This window comes from Triticum urartu, chromosome 2A (genome assembly GCF_056163025.1).
Source record: "Triticum urartu cultivar PI428250 chromosome 2A, HENAU_Tu73, whole genome shotgun sequence".
Taxonomy (NCBI): domain Eukaryota; kingdom Viridiplantae; phylum Streptophyta; class Magnoliopsida; order Poales; family Poaceae; genus Triticum; species Triticum urartu.
In genome coordinates, this window is record NC_141874.1 from 84,778,717 (window position 1) to 84,786,952 (window position 8,236).

Consider the following 8,236-nt stretch of genomic DNA (forward strand, 5'->3'; position numbering starts at 1 on the left):
CAGGTATAACACCCAAGTTTGATTATGTTAAATCTTTTATGGATACCGATGTTTTCCATGAATTTAGCACTAAATATGGACTTGACTCTGTAGTAGCTTCTGTTTGTGAATCCTTTGCTACTTATGTTGATCTCCCTAAGGAGAAGTGGTTTAAATATAATCCTCCCGTTGAAGTAAAAGTAGTTGCACCTATTAAAGTTGAAGAAAAGACTATCACTTATAATGTTGATCCTATTGTTCCTACCGCGTATATTGAGAAAGCACCTTTCCCTGTTAGAATAAAGGATCATGCTAAAGCTTCAACTGTGGTTCGTAAGAGTAATAATAGAACACCTACACCCTCTGAGCAAATTAAAGTTGAACCTAGTATTGCTATGGTTAAAGATCTCTTGGCCGATAATATTGATGGGCATGTTATTTACTTCTGTGATGAAGTTGCTAGAATTGCTAGACCCGATACTAAAAATAAACATAGACCTATTGTAGGCATGCCTGTTATTTCTGTTAAAATAGGATATCAAATCTATCATGGCTTATGTGATATGGGTGCTAGTGCAAGTGCAATGCCTCATTCCTTATACAAAAAATTATGCATGATATTGCACCTGCTGAGATAGAGGAAATTGATGTTACAATTAAGCTTGCCAATAGAGACACTATTTCACCAGTTGAGATTGTTAGAGATGTTGAAGTCTTGTGTGGGAAAGTTAAATATCCTACTGATTTTCTTGTTCTTGGTTCCCCACTAGATAACTTTTGTCCCATTATATTTGGTAGACCCTTCTTGAATACTGTTAATGCTAGGATAGATTGCAAAAAGGATGTTGTTACTATTGGTTTGGGGGATATGTCTCATGAGTTTAATTTTGCTAAATTTCATAGACAACCCCATGATAAAGAATTGCCTAGTAAAGATGAAATTATTGGTCTTGCTTCTATTGCCGTGCCTCCTAATGATCCTTTTAGAACAATATTTGCTCGACCATGGAAATGATATGTTTATGAATGAAAGAAGGGAAATAGATGGAGTATTCTTTAAACAGGGACCTATTTTGAAACACAACTTGCCTGTTGAAACCCTAGGGGATCCTCCTCCACCCAAGGGTGATCCCGTGTTTGAGCTTAAACCATTACCTGATACTCTTAAATATGCTTATATTGATGAGAAAAGATATATCCTATTATTATAAGTGCTAACCTTTCAGAGTATGAAGAAAATAAATTATTGAAAACTCTGAAGAAGCACCGTGCAACTATTGGTTACACTCTTGATGATCTTAAGGGCACTAGTCCCACGCTATGCCAACACAAAATAAAATTGGAGAAAGACGCAAAACCGAATGTTGATCACCAACGACGGTTAAATCCTAAGATGAAAGAAGTGGTAAGAAAAGAAATACTAAAGCTTCTGGAGGCAGGTATAATTTATCCCGTTGCTGATAGTCAGTGGGTAAGTCCTGTCCATTATGTCCCTAAGAAGGGAGGTATCACTGTCGTTCCTAATGATAAAGATGAATTGATCCCACAAAGAATTGTTACAGGTTATAGAATGGTAATTGATTCCCGCAAATTAAATAAAGCTACTAAAAAGGATCAACACCCTTTACCTTTTATTGATCAAATGCTAGAAAGATTATCCAAACATACACATTTTTGATTTCTAGATGGTTATTCTGGTTTTTCTCAAATACCGGTTGTCGGAGATATACCCCGCAGTGTAACCCGGACGGATGTATGACCCGCCCAGAGCTTGGCGACTCACGGGTAATCTGCCCGATCTTGGCGACTCATTAATAACCCGACGGGCGGGTCAGACGGACGACAAGGCCCAAGGCCCAGAAGGCCGGCTCATGTTATGGTGGGCCGGCTTAAGGGAAAAGCATAAGGAATATTCCCTTACAAAGGAAGCAAGACTAGGACTCCACTTGTAATAGAACAATCCTAATCCTACTAGGACTAGTCATGTAACCCGCCCCTTTCAACTTATATAAGGAGGGGTAGGGCACCCCAAGAGGGGGAGAAAAGAAACAATGGCTAGGGCTAGACACAAAGGGGGAGCCGACTTATGCAGTGACTCTCTCATGAGCATAATGAGATCTAGCCACAAACATCATGTAGGGCTATTACCGGATGATGTTTCTCGGGACCTGAAGCTGTCTAAATCATTGTCTTGTGTTGTGTCTCTTTATTCCGCTCAACCCCTCTCGATCTACTACAAAGATGCGTTGGCCTCATGACTAAGTCCTCACACTAGGACATCTGCCGTGACAATTTCACGACAGTTGGCACCCATCGTGGGGCCTGTGCACGGTGGTGTTGAGTTTTTGGAGGGAGCACTTGAGGGATGGAGAAGCCCACGAATCGTTGAACAAAGAAGAGCCGGCAAATTCATAGGTTTGTAGCCTGTTTGCAGCAAACACCTTTGATGAATCCGACAAATGATTCAATTTTTGGCTGTTGCACCGCTGCAAGTCGCGAGTCCGATACAAGTACAGAAGCTTTCCTTTGATTAGGCGTCATGTCGGGCATCGCGCGATCTGTCCAACTAATTTTCGCCACGGACAAATCTCTGCTGAGACCAAATAAATCAGTACTTTTATGGACGCATCAATCGAGTTTCTGCTGCTACTTCATGTATTGAATTTCATGTTTCAAAGACGAAGGGAAGAAAACTACCGCGGCTGATACTACCTTTTCTGGCTTGAAGACTGAGTCCAATCCAGAGAATCCCCAAACACTTCCATTAGTACTACTGCAAGCCACCCCCGACGGCCTTGACGAGAGCCGCCCACGCCGGAGCATCTGCTGCAAGCCGCCAGCCTCTGCCTCACCTAGAGTCTGCCTCCGCTTTGATTCATGGACGCACCTTCCGAGCTGCCACCTCCGGACACCGGCCTCAACCGGCCTCGAGTGTCCACAACCTCCTATTGTTTCAGTTGGATTTCCGAACTCACTCTATGTTTATTCCTTGCCTCGATGGGCTGATTTATACAGTTACAACGAGGTGAGATACAGGAGGAGGGAGTGAGGCGGACGTTGCTAGATTGCAGGATCACGCAGAGCATGCCGTGCATGCAAGGGCGTGGGCGCGCACGATTTGCACGGACCGGCCAGGTCCGCTGCTGATGCGGTCGTGGCTGTTAGCCACTTGAGCCAGGTCGTGGATGTGTCTTCCAACACCCCCCCCCGCAGTCACAACGTGGGGATTCCGGACGTTTAGGCTGAACCGAAAATCGCCGAACACGCTCGACGGCAAGCCCTTGGTGAAAATATCGGCGAACTGGGAGCTCGTGGGGACGTGCTGGACGCGGACCTTGCCCAAGGCAACGCGCTCGCGCATGAAGTGAAGGTCAATCTCCACGTGCTTCGTCCGCTGATGCTGCACGGGGTTCGAAGACCTGTACATGGAGGAGACGTTGTCGCAGTAGACGATGGTGGCGCGCGCAGGGGGTTGATGCAGTTCGCCGAGGAGTTGTCGGATCCAGGCGGCCTCAGCAACGGCGTTTGCGATGGCACGGTATTCGGCTTCAGCACTGGACTGAGACACCGTGTTTTGCCGCTTCGAGGACCATGTGAGCAGGTTGGAGCCGAGGAACACACAGTAGCCGGACATGGACTTGCGTGTGTTAGGGCAACCGGCCCAGTCGGCGTCGGAGTAGGCGACAAGCTCGGACGCGGCGGAGCAATGAATCTGCAACCCCATGTGTGTAGTGCCGCGGACGTAGCGCAGAATGCACTTGATGAGATGGAAGTGACTCTCCCAGGGCGCGTGCATGAACAGACAACACTGTTGCACGGCGTAGGAGAGATCGGGGCGCGTCAAGGTGAGATACTGCAGAGCGCCAGCCAAGCTGCGGTAGAGTGAGGGGTCATGGAAGAGCGGCCCGGAGTCACCAGAGAGCTTGGCCTGTGTGTCGACGGGCGTGGAGATCGCCTTGCAGTTCAGGATCCCGGTGCGGTCGAGGATCTCAAGAGCATATTGCTCTTGTGAGAGAAACAACCCCGTAGTCGTGGACGTGACGTTGATGCCGAGGAAGTGATGAAGAGCGCCGAGGTCCGTCATAGCGAATTCCTGGTGCAGCGACTGAATGATGCTCTGGAGGAAGGCACTGGAGTCGGTGGTGAGGATGATGTCGTCCACGTACAGGAGGAGGTAGGCGAGGTGCGGACCGCGGCGAAGGACGAAGAGCGACGAGTCGGAGCGGGACGCGGTGATGCCGAGAGTGCGCAGGTAGGTGGTGAACCGTGAGAACCATGCGCGCGGCGCCTGCTTGAGGCCGTAGAGCGAACGGTTGAGGCGGCAGACGTGCGAAGACTTGGCGGAGTCGATGAAGCCAGATGGCTGGTGGCAGTACACCGTCTCGGCAAGATGACCGTGGAGGAAGGCATTCTTCACGTCAAGTTGGTGAATGGGCCACGACTTGCCGGCGGCGATGCTCAACACCGCACGAATGGTGGCCGGTTTGACCATGGGACTGAATGTCTCGCCGTAGTCGACGCCGGCTTGCTGAGTGAAACCGTGAAGGACCCATCTGGCCTTGTACCGAGCGAGCGAGCCATCGGGATGGAACTTGTGTCAAAAGATCCACTTCCCTGTAACCACATTAGCACCTGCAGGATGAGACACTAAACACCAAGTATTATTCCGCATTAGTGCATCATACTCCTCACGCATAGCATTGTACCAGTTCATGTCTTTGAGAGCGGTACGGTAGGAGGAGGGGATGGGGCTAATGGCGGGAGTAGTAGTGGTGTGGATAGAGACTTGCTACTTGGGAAGGGAAAAGCCGGTTTTGGCCCGTGTGCGCATGCTGTGGGTATTGAGTGGCGGAACGACAGGTACGGCGCATGGAGGCAGGGGTGGTGTTCGGGCGGTGGCCGGCTGGTTTGCACTGCATGGCGATGGGGCACACTGCATGGGTGAGTTTGGGGTGGCACTGCATGGCGATGGGGTGCACTGCATGCGAGCGGGCGAAGGGCAGGGGGAAGTGGCGGGCCCGGGGGAGCTGGCAGGCGGGGAAGTGGGGGTGTGTGCGGCAGCTGGCGGCTCGGGAGTGGGCGCTGGGGAGGAGAGCTCGTCGTGCGAGGGAGACATGGGGGATGCGGTCGGGGCGGTCACGCTAGTGGCGGCAGGTGCTGGCGCAGATCCCGGGTGGGATCGGTACGAGGTAGGTGGGATCCGTGGATCGGGAAAGATGGGGGCGTCGGGATCCTTTGCGGCAGGTAGTGTGGGAGAGGGTGTGTCACCGGTAGTATAAGGAAAAACGGACTCATCGAAGGTGACGTGACGGGATATCAAGACTTTGCGAGTCTGGAGATCCAGGCAACGGTAGCCCTTGTGCTCGAGGGCGTAGCCGAGGAAGACGCACTTGGTGGAGCGTGGAGCGAGTTTATGGGCACTTGTGGCTTATGTGTTAGGGAAGCAGAGACACCCGAACACACGCATATGATCGTACGAGGGGTGGTGTCCTAGAAGGCGGTAGAATGGTGTTTGGGATTGGATGGAGGATGAGGGTCGTCGGTTGAGGACGTAGGTGGCCGTATGGAGGGCTTCCACCCAAAACGGCGCAGGGAGTTGGGCGTGAATGAGCATGACCCTAATGATGTCGTTGGTTGTGCGGAGAAGGCGTTTGGCTTTACCGTTTTGCGGCGATGTGTGAGGGCATGAGAGATGGAGAGAGGCGCCATGGCGAGTGAAGAGCTCACGGACGTCGGTGGTGAGAAACTCGCCGCCATTGTCGCATTGCATGCACTGGATAGGGACACGAAATTGGGTGAGTACGTAAGTGAAGAAACGGTATATTGTCGCGGCGGTGTCGGACTTGTGACGTAGCGGAAACGTCCATGAAAAATGCGAGTAGTCATCAAGTATAACAAGGTAATACTTATAACCAGAGAAACTATAAATGGGAGAAGTCCATAAATCTCCTTGCTCGAAGCACCTCTCACAAAACTGCTTGGAGAGATTGTTCCTTGGTATGTGACTCCTCCATTGGTCCAATTAGTTTTTGTTCTAGTGCTTTATTCATTGCAAATTTTTGCTGCTTAGGTGACCCTGTTCTTGAGCTTGCATGTCAAATTTGTATGGTCAAAAGTAGTTTTGATGCATGATATAGGCTCTAGGCACTTGTAGGAGTAGTTGCTATCAATATTATTGAGTTTGGTTTACTTTTATTTTGAAGTTACTAAAAATTTCAGAAATTTTTCAGAGGAAGAAATATGCTTAGGAAAATTTACCAAGGTGGTTCTTCAAGGAAGCAAGGACCCAGGCTTGCAGTGCGTGATGCTGATGAAGAGCCACCAAGAGACGCTCTAGTGTGTCCTTGTGAATGGCCATCAGAAGACTTCATGGATCGGGCAGGGATTAAGGAAGAATTTAACGCATATTTGTATAACGCTGATCTTGTGAGCTTCGAGGAAGAGAAGTGCAGCCAGTATCACTATCTCACTAGTTCCTTTGTGAGGAGGCAAAAGGAAGATATGTTATTACCAGAGAGGAGGCAGATGAGTACGAGAGGAGGGCGGAGGCCGCTCGTCGCCACGCTGCAGCTTAGGAGGTGATAGCCACTGCATCGCAGTACGGCCTCAACTATTATTATGGATATCCGCCTTGCCAACTGTGGCCATAGACCAACTTAGGCCAAAAGCCTAAGCTTGGGGAGTACGTATTTCTCACCGACATTACATTTATGTTCACACACTCATTGCTAGATGTCGGTGCTCATACTTTTTCATTGTATCATCCATGCTAGTTTATTTTCATTTTTACGCTTTCTTCTTGTGTGTTTGATAAACCTTAAGAAAAACCAAAAAATTAGTTGTAGCTTTTAATTAATTTACTTTCCATTCTTGTAGTAGTAATTAAAAAGAAAACCCCAAAAGATTTCCTGTTCTTCTGTTGCTTGTTGGGAGCTTTCCCGTGTAAATGGTTTTATTTCTTTTCTTTTCTTTGGGGATCGATAGGAGAAGACCATGATTAAATTGTTGAAGTAGCTCATATATGCATTATTGTTGATCTGACAAAAGAGCCCATATTGCCTTGTCTTCTCCTGTTTATTGAATGCTTGCAGATTCTAGCTTAGTCCAATGCACGTGCACTATTATTATCATTATTCACATCGTTCGGTCGTGCAAGTGAAAGGCAATTATGATGATTATATGATGAACTTATTGAGATGAGAAAAGCCGGTATGAACTCGACCTCTCTTGTTTTTGTAAATATGATTAGTTCATCGTTCCTGATTCAGCCTATTATGAATAAACATGTTTGCAATGACAACTAGAGATCATAGTTTCTTGTGCCATGCTTGATTGGCTAGGAGCTTATAATGGTTTACCTTGCGTCCCAACACGCTATTAAAATGGTTATGATGTGGTATGATAGGGTGTTATCCTCCTCTGAATGATTTAAGTGACTTGACTTGGCGCATGTTCACGCATGTAGTTGAAACAAAATCAACATAGCCTTCACGATATTTATGTTCATGGTGGATTATATCCTACTCATGCTTGCATTCGGTGTTGATTAATTTTAATGCATGTTCATGACTGTTGTCGCTCTCTAGCTGGTCGATTCCCAGTCTTTTGCTAGCCTTCACCTGTACTAAGCGGGAATACTGCTTGTGCATCCAACTCCATAAACCCCAAAGTTATTCCATATGAGTCCACCATACCTACCTATATACGGTATCTACCTGCCGTTCCAAGTAAATTTTTATGTGCCAAACTCTAAACCTTCAAATAAATATCCTGTTTTGTATGCTCGAATAGCTCATGTATCAACTAGGGCTGTCCGTATCTTCCATGTTAGGCGGGTTATTCTCAAGAGGAGTGGACTCCGCTCCTCACTCACGAGAAAAATGGCTGGTCACCGGGATGCCCAGTCCCATGCTTTATGCAAACTAAATCAAAATAATTGCAAACAAAACTCCCCCTGGGACACTTGTTAGTTGGAGGCACTCTTTGTTTCGAGCAAGCCATGGATTGATGCTTGTTGGTGGAGGGGGAGTATAAACTTTACCATTCTGTTTGGGAACCGCCTATAATGTGTGTAGCATGGAAGATATTGCCATCTCTTGGTTGTTATGTTCACAATGAAAGTATACCGCTGAAAATATTATTCACCTCTATTTCAAAACCGAGCTCTAGCACCTCTACAAATCCCTGCTTCCCTTTGCGAAGGGCCTATCTATTTACTTTTATGCTGAGTCATCATCCTCTTATTAAAAATCACCAG